Source organism: Chenopodium album, chromosome 23, assembly GCF_948465745.1.
Source record: "Chenopodium album chromosome 23, dcCheAlbu1.1, whole genome shotgun sequence".
In the NCBI taxonomy this organism is placed as follows: Eukaryota; Viridiplantae; Streptophyta; class Magnoliopsida; order Caryophyllales; family Amaranthaceae; genus Chenopodium; species Chenopodium album.
The window spans coordinates 7588946-7606864 of NC_137856.1; positions in this window are offsets into that span (position 1 = coordinate 7588946).

Below are 17919 nucleotides of genomic sequence, written 5' to 3' on the forward strand. Positions count from 1 at the left end.
AGGTTTATTACAATTCGTATTTTCGTGATATCAAATCTAATAATTCTAAAGCATACTCTGTAAATAACTAAATTAAATGTGAAGTACATAAAATTTAGTACAACTAAAATTAATTTAGGGGATATGGAGTACTTTGTATGTCTGTTATTATTATTGTTTATACATTGACTATACATCTATAATTAACTCGTACTTAATAAAATTATAAACTGCGAAGTACATAGTATAAATAGTTTTAATATCCTCAAATTTTTATGTTTAGAGAAATAAATTCTCAAATTTAACTCCAAAACTAATAAAAAAAATTCATATAATTCACACACAAATACTTTTTCTGTTTTTTTAGTTGACACATTTCTATTATCATGCTTGTCAACTCATGTTTTTAACGATTAATATCTCTAATTATCAACATTGTAAAATTATAAAAAAATAGATATTAATAAAATATACATTGAAATGATTCAAATAAGATTCCAAATGAATATGTTTTATCATATGATTCGTATCTATAAACCATAAAAGAGAATCAAAGCTTGTTGTGTGAATAGTGTAAAAGTTAAACAGTGTCAACTAAAAAAATACGGATAAAGTATTAATTAATTTGTATAGACGGTATATGATTTGTGGGGTATTTGGATATGTTTTTGGGCGCGCGGAATTAGGGCCTTAGGGGTAGCATAGACTCACAAAAGTCGCGTGTTTTTATGTTGACTTAATGACCAATTACAAATGGCCACGTGGAGATACATGTTAGTCTTACCTAATCCAATAGTGTTATAAAATTAGGACGTACTCGCTTATGTGGAATGTGACTAAGGGAACAAATTTTAATTTTGGCAATACTTGTAAAGTCAAAATTTTACTACTACTACTGTCCTACAATCTTAAGTTCCCAACGTACCCTCTCTCTTCTTTACCTTCACCAATATTTTATATTTTTGCAAAATTAGGTGTGATAGAAAAACTAATCAATTACAGAAATTGTTCAATCCACTGAAAATTAAGGTACTCCGATCCGTACTCCGTTTGTATTCGATTTTCGAGAAAGCTTTGTATTTGTATTTCATTTTAGGGAAAGCTTTGATTGTATCTGATGAACTACCTTGAAAAGGCTTGATCTAATAGAAAATATTATATCTTTTGAGAGTTTTGTAGTATTCACATACTCAATTTGATCGTATTTGTACTATTTACGTACTCAATTTAATTGTATTTATAAACTTTTGTTGGATTACTAACAATATACTGCATCCATTCTTTAATGTTCTACTCACTTACTATTCATGGTGTCAAACTAAATAAAAATTTTGACCGTCTTTGCCACTTCTATAAATAAATAAGAAATAATAACTTATGATCTTATTATTAGATTTGTTATCAATATCAATTTTTCTTAATTTTTAATAATTTACATTAATAACCCATATGAGAAGGTATTGTGTCAGTCCGGACTGACAAAATGTGGATTTTTAATGTCCTCAATTGGCGGGATGATATCCTCCATTGGCTTGATGATATCCTCTATTAGCTAGATGATATCCTCTAGTAACTGGATTATATCCTTTATTGGCTATACGATTTTTTTTATTGGGTGGATGATATTTCTACTAGCTGGATGATATCCCCTATTGGTTGGATGATATCTTCTACTAATTGGACGATATCATTTATTGGCTAAATGATATCCTTTATTAGCTGATGATATCTTTCATTGGCTGGATTATATCCTCTATTGACTATATGATATCATTTATTGGCTGAATGATATTTCTACTAGCTAGATAATATCCTCTATTGGTTGGATGATATCATATAGTCAATTGAAGATATCATCCAACCATTATATCATATAACCAATAGAGGATATCATTTAGCCAATAAAAGGATATCATAGACACAATCATAAATGATATCATATACCAAATCGATGATATCCTCGATTGGCTGGATGATATCATATAGCCAATAGAGGATATCATCCACCCATTTTATCATATAACCAATAGAGGATATCATCCAGTCAATAAAGGATATCATAGACACAATCATAAATGATATCATATAGCAAATAGAGGATATCATCTAACCATGATATCATATAGCCAATAGATGATATTATTCATCAAATAAAGGATATGTATCATTCATCAAATAAAGGATATGTATAACTTGTTTGGGGATATGTATAATTTGTTTGATAATATATATAACAATGGTGGAACTTCCATTGAAAATCTCGTACTAAGGTCATGGGTATACCATAACTTGCTCATTTCTCAACCAAAATACATGCATATGTTATCAAAATGTTCACTATTCAACATACAATCATATGGGACAATCAATTTCAACAATTATACATCATATAAGAAAGCCCCAATTCGATTTTTTGGGCATTTTTCGAAAAATCCGAGAATTAAACTTTCTCTCTCTTCCACCATGAATGACCCCGCTTCTCTCCTTCGACATTATTGGTGTCGTCATCGTCATCGTCACCTACAGGGGGAGACGGAGATCCACCATCGTTGTCATCATCGTCATCGTTGTCTTTATCGTCATCGTCATCTCCTCCGCCGCACAAACTATTTGGTCAGACTTGACTGACCCAATAGTTTGTGAACCTATATTTAATTGTTTCTTTCTTAACCCATATTTACCATTTTCTCTTACACATACATGATTCCAAATGTAATAAACAAATAAAACGGAGGTAGTAGTAAACTAGTAATCAACCAAAAGAAACGGAGTGATGAGTACTTGAGTAGCATTTTGCTATTGTACAACTTTTAAGCAATTTCTAAGCACTTTCAAATTTCTTTATCCTTAGATGTGGCAGTAGTACATTAGTATGTATTTAATTAATGTGCATTGGTATATATTTCGTTGTACTGTGTATAAACTAGAGAGCTCCTTTGGATCTTGCAATCATTATTGACCGCAGATAAATAATGCTAAACTCTAATATACTCTAATAAGGGCTTTAATCCCTCATCAACTGTACTTTGTTATCATTCATAATTATTGTCTCTTATAATTAATAATATGCTTAATCTATCTTACACATTAGTTGTCTCTTTTAAAATTTAATAGCTTCTAGTACTACTCAGCCAGTCAGCCACTGAGGAGAGCCCAACATTGCATAACATGGGGTCTCTCTAGGTATGTTTGCTTACACACTAATTATTACACACTATACACTATTCTATGCAACATTTTACATGTTTTTTTTTTTTTTTTTTATTATAAACTAGTGAGTAGCGGCCCAGACGTTGCCCCGAGTTGATACTTTTGTAATTGTATATTTTATGGATTTTGTATTTTGAAATTGTCTTTGTCAAGGCAAACATTTTTTTTTTTGGTAATTCTCCCTATTTGTTTTTCGGTGATTGCAATATTATTGTTGGGTAAACAAAGAGTGTTTAATTTTGAAGTCATTGTAAACATGAATGAAATAGCTATGTTGCTACTTTTGTAATCGTTTAATTGGTTTTTTTTTTCTAAGGATTTTGATTTTTGACATCGACATTGTCAAACCAAACCTCTTATTTTTTTATTTATTTATTTATTTTTTTAATTATTCCCGTGAATGAAGTCCGATCAACTTATATCCCAAATCCAAAGCCATCAACAAAACACCAATTTTCTTGATCATGGTTACTCCACTCATATAATTAATTAGTTCCACCATGGTTGAATCAATTTTATAAAGTACGAAGTATAAGATAGCTCAGGCACTTCAATTTTACAATAATGAAAAAAAGAGAGTAGGGAATAAAGAGTCAAGCTGTCAAGGTAATTCAATACCCGCCTTAAATCATTAATACGAACAATGCCTGCTTGTCGTTTTTTTTTTTGAATGAATTGTGTTTTTTTTTAATAATTAATATATGTGGTTTACAGTTCTGTGTATTTCTTTTTTCATTTTTGTAACATGTTTGATAATTGGCTTAGATTTCAAAAGACATCGAAGGTGACATGTGGGTCTGTTCTCATCGACTGAACTCAGCTGAACTGAACTGAATATTTTATAAGAGAAGGAAATTAGGAGCTGAACTGAACTGAATTGAACTGAACTGAATTTCAACGTAAGAGAACAGGGCCTAATCATTGTCAATTCTATGCGTACTAGTATGAACAAACTAGTACTACACAAGATTAGATACTTAATTTATATAAAAGTTTTTAATTGTGCTTTAAAAAAAAGTAATAAGTTGAAGAATTACTATTCAAATGTTGTTAGATCGAGAAAAATCAAAGCTAAGTGATCGTTAAACTACGCTTTTATGATTAAAGTTAGGCTGTTAGGCTAAATGTTAACATACGAACGTCATTATAAAATCCAAAGTTTAATTTAATATTTAGAACACTCCTATAAGTTGAGGTTGCTTTAATTAGTTGATTTAATTTTCAGCTACGAGTTCATAATCTTTGGCAGTTATTCAATAAATAGAAATTTACCAAATGTTTTCATTATTATATTATCTTGAAAGTGATTGACCACGTAACAAGTAATTACTACGTACTAATTAGTGATTAACAATGAGGATTTGATGAAATAATGTTTCTTCTTCAGACTAGTGTTTTTTTTTTTTTTGCTGACACTTTACCTATCTTTTTTTAGGCGGGTTGAGCCAAACTTTCACTAATCTCTTTACACAAAAACAACTCTGTATTTTCCCTAGTCCAAAATACACTAATTAAATTCGGTGTAGGAAGGTGTATGAAGTATTATCCGTACGAACTTATCACAAGATTAAACTTTGCTTTGATTGTACATACTTTTTAGGAAAATTTCACTTTTACTACCAGTAAAAGCACGAAGAATCAGATTTACTACCTATTTAAAAAAAAAATTTAAATAACTACCACCAAAATCCCTTAACTGTAGAAATAACTACCAGTTAACGTTTTCTGTTAGTTAGGTGTTAGTGGGGCCCACCTTAATAACTAACATCCTCTTCTCTCTCTCTAACTTTCGCTCTGTCTCTCTCTATCTCATCCCATTCAATTCTTTCAACCTCCATTATTGACTCCATTTCAATTTTTTTACCTCCTTTTGACCACGAATCTCTTTCTCTCTCTTACATTAGTACCTCAGTCTGTCTCTCTCTCTAAATTATCTTCAGATCTAGGGTTTGGGTGCGTGTAAGCTTGTGAGTGGAAGAGAAGGTCCAGGTGGGAGCATTCGTATTCTCCATTGCTGAAGTGGAAGTTTTTGGATATTTCTGACAGCAATTGACAGGTAAGAACTCTTTTGGTACTTGTAGTGGTCCAGCGAAGCATGCATGGTGGTTTAATTGCAATATATTGTGTTGAATTTGGGCAAATTAGGCAAAGAAGTTGATAGTAAACCCTAGAATTGCGTGCTCTGAATAATTTAATCCTTAATTAGCAATTAATTAATTATTTGTGTGTATACTGTCATGTATTATGCTGTGTTGTTGTGTTTATAATTGTTAATTGGTTGGATTTGGTGTTAAATTAAAAATTGATTTGTTGCATGTTTGACTTGCTGTAATTGTAGAATAATGGAGGTTGGTGATGAGTGTATTGATATTAAATTGAGATTATTTGGAGGGTTTGTGGAAAAGCAAAGAAGGGGGAGGAGGTATTTGGTTTATGAAGCTGGGTTTGTGTATTGGAAACATGTTGTTCCTGTGTCATTTGTGAGAAGTGTGAGTTACCTAAGGTATCTTTGTAGTGAAGGGTTTATAAATATGGGGTGGGAGGTACCTCAGGTTTATAGCTTGTGGTTTAAGGAGAGAGGGAAGACTTGGGTTACTGGGAAGAGAAGGATTGACAATGATGATGATGTGAGGGACTTCTTAGAGTCCAAACATAGTGAGGGGCATGTGGAGCTGTATCAAACAGTTGGGATGGAAGAGTGGGACAGGTATCACCCTAGGACTGTAACTGTGTCAAACCCATCCACATCCAACCCATCTCTTTCTCAACCAACCAATTCAAATACAAATCCAAATAACCCACAACCACATGCTAATGGATCTAGGCCTTCAAGATCAAACCCATCCCACCAGAATCCAACCCACACACAACATTTCTCTAATTTAAAAGGCCCAGAAAAACCCCAAAAGAGCCTTGAGTTGAGCATTGTACCAGTTTCTAGGAGGAGCCCTAGGTTTAGCAAAGTTTGTGAGAGTGAGCCAAATACAGTTTCTTTACCTAAAGCCAAACCTAAACCTAAACTGATACCTAAGAAGCCAACTCAGGCTGTGGTGAGGAGAAGTCCCAGATTTACCAGCAACAGTGCAAAGGAGCAGGGTTTGAGTGGTGTTAGTGACAAAGGGGAGAGCAAAGAGTGTAAGAGGAGGCTTTTTAAGGGTGAGGAAAGTGGATCAGAAACAGGATCCTCATCTCAGTCAGATGACAGTGCTTTAGATATAGATTGGAAGACTGGTGAAGAAGATTTAGGTGGGAGTGAAGAGGATCAAGAAGAGTGGCATATACAAACAAGAAAAGGGTTAGTTGGAGAGGTTGAAAGGAGTCTGCAAGTTGTTGAAGACAGTGGTTTTAGGAATGACAAGGCTGAGAACATTGAAAAGAGGATTACACAACTAGGGCAAGACATTGGCTGCAAGGATCTTCAGCTGCAAGTTGAGGGCAGTGACTCAGATGAGCTGAGGAGTCTAGATGGTTCTGATGAAGAGGAAGATACAAGTCCCTGGTTCAGAGAAGACACAGACTTCAAGAAGCCAGTGGTGTTAGTTGAGAAGCTCAAGTTCAGCAATGTTGGAGTGTTAAGGAAGGCTTTGAGGACACATGCCATAGAAAACAGGTATGAGTTCTACTACCTTCACAATGGTGGGCAAAGGATCACAACTTTTTGTAGAAGGAGGTGTAATTGTGAGTGGAACTCTAAGAGGAGTAGTTTGCCACTGTGCACATGCAGTGATGAAGTGAGAAAGTGTGAGTTTAAGGTGGCTGCTAGGAAGATCTATGGTAGTTGTGCTTGGCAAATAAAAGAACTGAGAGTTAAGCATAGGTGTATGAGGACAAAGAAGAATACTTGTGTCACAGCTGAATTTTTGGCTGAAAAGTATGTTGAGGAGTGGAGAGTGAATCCAGACTGGAAAATGAAGAGTTTCAGAGCTAGGGTGTTGAGTGATTTGGGTGTAGAAGTGGGGTATAGCAAAGCTTGGCTAGCAAGAGCTAGGGCTAAGTTGATGATCTATGGGTCTGCTTCAGAGCAGTATGCTAGGGTGTGGGATTATGGCAAAGCAGTTCTCAAATACAACCCTGAGAGTAAAGTGTACATAGTTCTTGATGGAATTGATAGACCCCAACCACCATTGTTCTTGAGGATGTACTGCTGCCTGGCAGCTTTAAGGAATGGCTTTAACAAAGGGTGTAGGCCTTTGATTGGTTTGGATGGTTGCCATTTGAAGGGGTCATATCCTGGGCAAATATTAGTGGCTGTAGGGAAGGATGGAAATAATCAAATATTTCCTATTGCATGGGCCACAGTTGAGGTGGAAAACAAAGACACTTGGGGCTGGTTTTTGGAATGTTTGAAGAAGGATGTTGGTGATGCCAATGAGGGGTTGGGTCTGGTGTTCATGTCAGATAGGCAGAAGGTATATTCCTTGTACTTTGTTTGTTTTTTAACTTGTTTTTTTTTTAATTTTTTTTTTTTAAATTTTTTTTTTTTTTTTTTTTGTGTAAGGGTCCGCTTGAGGCTTTTGAACAACTTGTTCCAAATGCTGAGAAGAGATATTGTGTGAGACACATCTGGGCTAAAGCCCAGTTTACTGGCTCAACATTCAAGGAACTCTTCTGGAATGCAGCAAGGCCTTGCACTCTGGTAATTGTTATAAACTTGTACCAAATGCTTGAGGCTTTGATTATTTCTGTCTGTTCTGTCCAGTTCAGATTTTGAGTATTTAGTTTGTTTTTTTTTTCTTGTTGCTGTGTATGCTTGGTGCTTGTTGTTGTTATGTAATCATAATAGTTGTGTGGCAAAAATTGTACAGCTCATTGTACAACCACATGCTGTCCTGTTCTTGCATGTTTCCTGTACATGCTTATTGTTGTATGGTTATGCTTATGCTCATTGTTCATGCTTATGCTTATGCTTATGATCATTGTGCATGCTTATGCTTATGCTCACAATTCTTGCATGTCCTGTCCTGTGTATACTTATGATCATTGTGCCAAAACTTATGCTGTCTTGTTCTAAGTGTGTGTTTTACTTTTTCTTGTTGTCATGGTAGTTTGATTTTGAGGTAGCCATGGAGTCCATAAAGTTTTTGTCTGAAGATGCCTATGAGTACTTGGCAAATATACCTGCACAACATTGGAGTAGGCATGCATTTTCAGATTTCTGCAAGTCTAATATGATCTTGAACAATGTATGTGAAACATTTAATGCTGTGATAAAGGATGCTAGAGATAAGCCTATTCTCACTCAAATGGAGTGGATGAGGAAATATATGATGAAAAGGAATAGTGAGAAATGGCAAAAAATACAGAAAATGGAAGGGAAGAACACTCCATATGTGGCAAAGGTCTTTGAGAGAATGGAGAAGGCTGCTAGGTATTGCATTGTCCAACTGTCCAGAGGGGACAGTTATGAGGTTGAGTTGAATGGGGATAAAGTGGTGGTGGACTTGCATCAAAAAACATGTAGTTGTTATCACTGGCAGTTGACTGGAATTCCTTGTGTTCATGTTTTTGCATGTATTCTAGACAAAAGGACAGATCCAGATGACTATGTTGATGAATATTACAGCGTGGCAACCTATATTCTAGCCTATCAAGAGGCTGTTAAACCTATGCCAGGGCCAAGATATTGGGAAAAAATTGACATGCCACAACCACTCCCCTCTCCAGTTAGAGTTATGCCAGGGAAGCCTAAATCTAAGAAGAGGAAGCTGGAAAAGGGAGAAAAGGGAGAAAAGGGACAAAAAGGAGAGAGTTCAGGACAAAGCAAAGGACCTAAGGCTCCTAAGACTCAGAAAAGATGCAAGAATTGTGGTCAACTTGGCCATTATGCCAAAACTTGTGGCAATGAACCAAGCACTCAACCACCACCATCTGCACCAGCACCAGCACCATCATCAACATCTGAGGCAAAAAAGGGGGGCAAGCCTGTCCAGAATACCCCTTGGCTGCAAGAGCAAAGGAGAAAAAAAGCAGCAAGGGCTGCAAGAAATGTAAGTGACTGTGTGTGTGTGTGTGTATTGCTTTGAGTACTGTGACCTGTCAAAATTACTAATTGCTGCTGTTTTTTTTCAACAGACTGCTGAAGGAGCTGGGCCTTGGAGTATTTCCAACAGGTCCTTCCCACAAGAAAAACAGCACCAACACCAACCTATGTGCTCCTCCCAGCCTACAGCATGCACACAACAGTCCCAAGCATCTACAACAACAATAGCAGTCCCCCCCAAGAAGCAATCAAAGGGCAAAAAGAAAGCACCCTAACTTCTGTAGTTCAATCATTTTGTTTCTAAGCTCTGTTTGTAACACTGAATTATGATTTTTAGTTTCTATTCAACATTATCTTGCTTAACTACTCAACATTATCTTGCTTTTGTATGCAATGAAACAATTAACTTTGCAATGCTATGAAAATATGCTTGGAACCTTGCTCAAGTGTGTTTGATATATCATAAAACTAGTTTATTTCATTCACAATTGAAGTTGTTACAAGTTCAAGCTGCCCAATTCATTTGAGCATACAAACATAGCTGTTACAACTACTACTCTAGACTTTTTTAAGCATCACTACAGCACCTACAAACATCAACATAAAACACAACATAACACCCACAACAATAGTCCCACACCCAGCCCTGTTCTGTTGCCCTTCTCCTGAATACTTCTTCCTGTCAGCATTCAAAGCTTTGCACTTAATCTTCAGATTGTCGTTCTCACTCAACAAGCACCTTCTCTGGCCTGTAAGGTCTTCAATTTCTCTTCGCATTGAGTTCATCTCACCCTTCATCAGCTTTTTGTCCAAGATTAATTGATTAATCACTTCTTTTTGCCAATCACTCCCATCTTCATCCACCCACTCAAAGCTCCTGCAACCTCTAGTTTCTATGTTAGGATCATAAAACTTGCATGCCAAAAACTTTCTTCCAGGGTTCTCCCTTGTCCAAGAGGTGAGCCTTGCCATTGGAATGCCACAGTTGCATTTCTTGTATTTGGAAGGTGAACTACTTATTAAAGACATGTTGTCCTACAAATCAAGCAAATTTAATCAACATTCACATTACCAAACACATTAATTCCAACCACAACCTGTCAATTTACCAATTACCACACCAAAGCAAAAAACCCCAATTACGATTTCAAATACAAACCCTAAATCTTCTGTTGTTCAATTCAGTACATCTTACCACTAGTTTCAATTCAATTTACCACACAAAACATTATTAAAAACAACAATTTAGCAAATCTCAGTGTTAATTTTGGATCAAATAACAATAATTGAGCAAATTACATAACAATTGAACAGCGACCATACCTTTTTCGCCCTTAAGTTTCTTGGCAAATTCAATCTCCAAATTCCAATTACCTTCCTCACTGATATCTGTCGATGAATATGTAAGTGAAATTGTGATTTTTGAGGGCGAATTTTTCTGGGAAAGATTGAGCAAAGAACAGATTGAGCATCAACATTAGAGGAAGAGCATTTTTAAAGGGGAGCTTTGAACTAGCCGTTGTTGTGGGACCCCCTAACAGCAACAGTAACGGGGTTAACATATGGTAGTTATATCTACAGTTTGGGGATTATGGTGGTAGTTATTTAAAATTTTTTTTCAAACAGGTAGTAAATCTGAAAGTTGGTGCTTTTGCTGGTAGTAAAAGTGAAAAATTCCTACTTTTTATTCACCCCTAAACAAATGGCAAACTTTTATTTCAATACAAAAAAGTTGACATAAATATTTTAAGGGAAATTTTGACTTTTACCACAAAAAAAAATCAAAAAATTGTTTTTTACCACCAAAACTTTTAAAACTTTTATTTTACCACCAAAAAAATTACTAAAAAATTGTTTTTTACCACCAAACGGCAAGAAAACCGTTAAATCTAACGGCTTAAAAAAATTTCCTTCGAATTTCGTGCGCAAAATATGTTTTTCATGGGTTTAGGGGGGCACTTTGGCCCTATGAGTCCAATTTGAGGTCAAAATTGACAAAAAATGATCGGAAATGCCTCGTTTTGCGTATTCACGCAAATCGAGGTTTTTTAACACGCAAAATGAGGCCACGAGCCTATATAACATATCCTGTTTAGTAAGGTCGTAAAATGACGTTAATTATGACCAATTTATGATATACGAAGTACATTTTAACTTATTTATCTTATTTCAAACAAATTAAGTTAAGGTAATAAATTTGGAAAATCCGTCAAAAAAATGAGTTTTTTTTAACAGAATCTCATACTTCGTGTCATTTTAGATAATGCACCGTTTATGACTCTGTATAATATAAGTTTAGACATAATAACCTTTGATAAGTTTAGATAAAAATAAGATGATTCGGGTTAATTTAAATAAGTTCAGACAAAAAAATATATAAATTTAGATAATAGTCTATAATTTAATTTCAGACAAATCTATAACTTTATACTAAAGGCGAAACCAGGAATGACACATTTCATTTCCTGGTTAAAAATTTTCCCTCCAAAAGTTTTTAATTAATTTATTTATTTTTATTTTTTTGGCCAAAGCTTCTTACAGAAATTTTTAATACAAACTATACAATAATAATTCACTTCCTATTTGATAAGTATATCTCGATCTTATTTATATATGCAATAATAGTTTTCTATCTATAACTTGTAATGTAATTCATAGTTATTTTTATTAGTCGTGCATATATTAGGGCCTGTTCATATTTACTGAATTGAGCTGAACTGAACTGAACTGAACTGAACTGATTGGAACTGAACTGAACTGAACTGAACTGAACTGAACTGAGCTGAAATGAATATTTTATGTGAGAGAAAAATTAAGAGCTGAACTGAACTGAACTGATTGGAACTGAACTGAACTGAACTGAACTGATTGAAGCTGAACTGAACTGAACTGAACTGAAATTAAGTAAATGTGAACAGACCCTTATTCTCTCTGTTTTCTTTAGTGTGATAAATTTTATTATTATTATTTTTATTTTTTTTGTAATTACAGAACTTTCATCTTATTTTGTAATTAGGTATAATTTTTTTATATATATAATTAAATAGCAGTCTTAAACTAATGATAAGTATTAAAAATTACCGTGCATGGCACGGGACTTAACTTAGTGAGATGAAACAAGCGAACATACTCATATATAATACATACACCCATTGTCTATATATATATATATATATATATATATATATATATATATATATATATATATATAATTGCTAGTCTTACCAACCCAAAAGAAAAATTATACATATATACTGTTCAAGAAAAGTTGATCAAACAATGATGCATTATTTCCCAACCAAAAGTAGTTAGCATATTTTTTTTTGGCTTAATCCATATTCAATTAATTGATGATTCCCAACTTAGCCAATACATCATTAGATTAATAATTTCATGCAATGGGACCCTTGCGTACTCATTGTCTCATTGAGGCCCCAAGCTCAATTCTTTATTATTTTTTTTTAATAATAATTATTTATATAAATGTGTGTGTAAGCTAAGGCTGCAAATGTGAAGCATATATAGTTCTTTAAGTTAGTTTTAAGCTATCATGAATGACAGAGAAAAATCTAAATAAACAAACTAAATATATTTGCATTCTAATTATTGGTTTGTGGGTTGACCTTTTCATATACTTTCATATAACATGCAACTTGGAAAATGATATTTTGAGTTGGTGAAGAATTATATATCACATATCATATCGAAAATGAAATGCAACTGGATTTGATTTTATTGTTTATTTGTTAATTTTTTTAAAATTATATTATTTGTAATGCATAGCAATTAAATTGTCTCATTGTCATGTATTGCTTTTGGAGGCAGTAGGTATTTTTATGATTGATAATGATTGATCTAGATAAAGCATGCAATTATGGAATGGACCTTCTTTGGATCATAACAAACACTTCTATGGAGTGTATCATTTCTTAAAGCATATTATAGGTATATCGTATATGTGTATCGTGTATATAACTGTTTAAGGTCGGAGATAGAAAGAACAACTAAAAATGTTTAAAGAATGAGATCTTCTTATCCTACCCCACTCTCAAAATGTATAACAAGATATTTAGGGTTTAGTTGATTGACCCGTGAGAGTTTTTGATTTGAAAGGACCCTTCATCTTACCAACCAAAAAAAAGCTTGATCTGATATATTGATAAAGGGGGGTTAATGACCCTTTTTTCTCATGTTACAATATATCGGAGATAACTTTTATTTATTTTGAAGTAACTTTTGATCACTTTATGGCAACTTACAACGGATGTACAATAGTTAATTAGCAACTTTTGTGTGTGGCTAGCTAACACACAAGTAATCCCTGACTGACTGAGCAACCACTGATCAAGTAACCCCTTACCGAGTTACAACCCCTGACCAAGTAACCCCTGATCGACCGAGTAACCTCTAACCAATTGAGTAACCACCAACCAAGTAACCTCTAACTGACCGAGTAACCCCTAATCGAGTGAGTAACCTGTGATCGACCGAGTGAATAACCATTGACCAAGTAACCCCTGACTAATTGAATAACCTCTAACCAAGTAACCCCAATCATTCTTTCAAAGATAATAAAATAAATAAATAAATAAATAAATAAATTTGTGGCTGGCCACACCACATATGAAAGTTTGTGATATTTAATTATCCCAATATAAATAAAGGTTTCCCTTATATAAACAAAAGTTATCTATGATTTATTGTAAAACAACTCTCCAAGTAAAAATCAAATTTAAGTGAGCGAAAAAAGTAACTACTACGTATATACAACTTATCATATTGTCAAAAAAAAACTTATCATATTGTCCATTTACATTAAAATCCTACGGAGTATTAGGTGTAAGGGTTAAAAGTTATCCTATATTAAAGGTTATCCTAAAATAGTTTAATGTACTATATTTTCCTCAAAAAAAAGTTTAATGTACTATATTATTGTAAATCGAGTTTACACAAAAGTTTTGATAAAATAATACAAATTATAAGTTTAGATAGAATAACTAGTATAGTACCCGTGCTATTGCACGATTTTGATAGTTCAAATATTAAATTTCACAAGATCGAAACCAAAGTTAGCTTAATGTATAATAGTGATATTTTTTTCACTTTATTTGATGATTCATTTACAATAATGTGTATAAAGGTGGTTATTGGGTAGGGTAGCTCAATGATAATAGGGTCAGAGTCAAGTTTAAAGGGCTTTTAATGGATAGGGTCCTTATTGGGTGGGGTCAATATAGGGTTAAAATGTTTTTTTAATTTAATTGATAAAGAAAATAGACAATATAAAAGTAATTACATCGATAAATTTTTCTTCAAAAAAAAAAAAAAATTACATAGATAAATTTGTATTTCTATATACTTAAAAATGGCTTTGTCCAAGAGAGTGAGGGATATCTCAAGTGATTAGAGCTTCCCTCTCGGTTCCAGGAGATCCTGGAATCGATTCTCAACCCCACCCTTGTGGCTCTCTAAACACCAAAAACAAAAAAAATGGCTTTTTCCAATATTTATTTTAATTGATATTTTGTAGGCCCGTCCAATATTACCCGTAACCTGCATTGGCTCGACCCGATATTGACCCTATAAAATGTGACCCTCCTTGACCCGACCCGCATCGATCCTGACCCGACCCAAACTGTTACTGGCCTGGCCCACCCAATAATAACCAGGTCTAAATGTGTATAATGTTATTGCATATCATAATAATTTTGAAATTTAAATTTAGAGATATTTAAGAGTTTATGGCCTTAACAAATTTTACATTTAAATAAAAATGACTCATGCAAGTCGTACCCATTCATATATATATCATCATATATTACCTAGGAGTGGCAATGGGTATAGAACCCGACCCATGTTTTAGGGTATGAGTCTTAATTGGATCTGGGTAAAGTTTGAATCTAAGTGCAATGGGTGATCCAGGTCTTACAAGTTTAGACCCAAAACCCGACTCAAATTCAACCTATAGACTTGTAGATTTTTATTTTTTATCAAAAATTACATAAATCATAAGGTATCTAATCTAGAATCAGATGAAAGAAAAACCTAAGGAACCTAACTCCATACTATGTCTATAGCCGCCACTTCTCCAAGGGCTCTAGGTCAAACGACTCCTAGCTCCTACACTCATCAAGTCGATTGTCGTGTGTTTAGTAATATGTTTTTTGATGTATATTTTTTTTTTATTTATATGAAATTAATTTGAAACATGCACTATGCAGCAAAGTTGATTACCATATTTGTAAGTATAGTCACACAAGTAATATGATAGTTATAATATATAAAAAATATATAAGTGATTAAAAAAATCAATATTAAACCCATTTTAAACCTGTTTTAAGGTAGAGACTCGCTAAACCCAGCATATATTTGTCTGTGGCTAATTTTTTTATTATTATCTGAGCCCTATGTATACGTTCGGTTTAATCAACAAAATAAAACTCTCTTTTCGTCCCATAATGTGATTACAAAATTTTAAATCAGGTTACTAAGCTTAGAGAGTAGAATTAGAGGATTAATTTGTACTTAGAGGCTACACTATAATATGAGCGATTATAAGCTTCTATTTGTCACTTTTTTATTTTTTTTTTATTTTTTTTTTATTTTTTATAATTTTTTTATATAAAAGTTTAATCTTAAAGTTAGTGGATCTTTTGTTGATTATTTCGTAGGACTTATTTTATTATTATTATTTTTTTGAAGCAGCATAGGACTTATTTATCTACATTAACATATGATGGAGGATTGTTTATAATCTATCTAGTTTAGATGAAATTTTTTACATTAACATATGTATTATTTTCATGAATATTATTACTATTAAATTCAAATATAAAATCGGCAATTAAATATTAGACGAATCAAATAATGAATACTCTGTAAAATTTTACTAAATTCAAAAGTCGGCAAAATACACATAATGATGCTTGTTTATATTTAGCATATATATTATTTACTATTAATTTAATAAGATCACTATTCGGAATTTATGTATAGCTCAAATGCCTTATTTTGATAACTAAACTATATGATATAATTTTGTATGATATAGTTTAGTTATCAAAATATCATATTGTTAAGCTTGTCAAAAAAAAAAAAAAAAAAAAAAAAAAAATCATATTGTTAAGATAGCCTATATATTATTGAGTATCAATTTATTGTTTATAATATCATATTTAGTTGTATAAGACACCCTATATATTATTAAGTATCAATTTAATAAATTGATGAGTGATTATTAGTAACTAAAAAGATTTTTTTAAATTGCATATTAATATACTAAAATAAACTTTAGAACTACCATAAGTAGTATAATGTAATTAGGCGAGAAAATTTTCATTGTAAGAGCGACATGTGTTAGTTTTAGATTGAGCGTCCTTTGTTTAAGTATAATTATAGATTCGTTAAATATGATTCTTATTATATTCTTATTATTTGGGGGTTAAATTGCATGGTAAGAATAATATAATTTAATGATTTAAATTGCACAGTATGATGATAATGGTTTAGTAAGAATATAGTGGAATATAATCATAAGCTTGTGAGATTTGAATGAATATTCTTTTGTGATTCTCTGCCTTTTCACATGCATGTAAAAAGATTTAATTGTAAGCTTTGTATGATTATTTGCCAAGTATAGATTGACGTATCAAATTTTGCCAAGTAAAAATAAAATATATATATATATATATATATATATATATATATATATATATATATATATATATTATGCGTGATATTTATAGAAAATAGAACGTCTTAGATTATATGGTGAATAATTACTTTATTTAAGATAGGGGAAAAGAGCGGGAAAATATGGTTTGTGAAGGTGACACATGGAGAGCGCCCTCTGGTTTAGTATAGTTATAGATTTAAAGGAACTATTTTAAAAACCTCCCCAAAATACACCATTTTTGTAAAAATTCACCCTTTTTTTTTTTTTTTTACAAATTTAAAAAAAAAAACCACCTCTAAAACACAAATCTAGTAGGTATCACCACCCTTCCTCTACTCTGGCTTGTTTCCCGACTAAAGGTCCACGTGGCATCGCCCTATCGGCCTAATTAACAAAATTAAAATAAAACGAATTAAAAAAAAATGAAATTCCCCCTAACCCCGGCAGCCACCCCGTCCCCCTTTTGCCACGTACTCCACGTCTCCAACTATAGTAGCCACCTGCTGGGCCACCCTACACCCCAACCAACCACCTCCAACCAATTACCCCTTCCGGCGAACCCCACCAAGCCCCACTCATGCTCTCCCGTCCACCAAGCCCCCTCCAATTTGGCCCCCGATGTTTCCCTTTTTCTCACTCTGTGAAACCTTAGATTTTGGGGTGGGTTAACAATTCGCAATAACAGCCACAACACCGGCCGAAATTTACCACTGCCGACAATTCATCCTACCTTAGAAAAGTTGTTTTAATGGAGTGAGAGAAAAGCTCAGTAGCCGCTTAAATGGAGAACTCAGAGAGCACTTCAAAAAGGGGAAGAAGAAGAAGAAAAAGAAGGTACTATATATACTTGTGGGGGTATTGGTGGGGTTCGCCAGCAAGGGGGTAGGTTTGGCTGGAGGTGGCTGTTTTGGGTTGGCTGTTCCGATGCGGTGGAAGGAGAAAGAAGGAGGGGGTGGTTGCCAGTGGGACTGTTGAGGTTTTTTCTTTTTTCATTTTTATTTAATTTATTAATTTTAACCAATAGGGTGGTGTCACGTAGACCTTTTTGTTGAAAAACAGGCCGAAATAGAGTAGG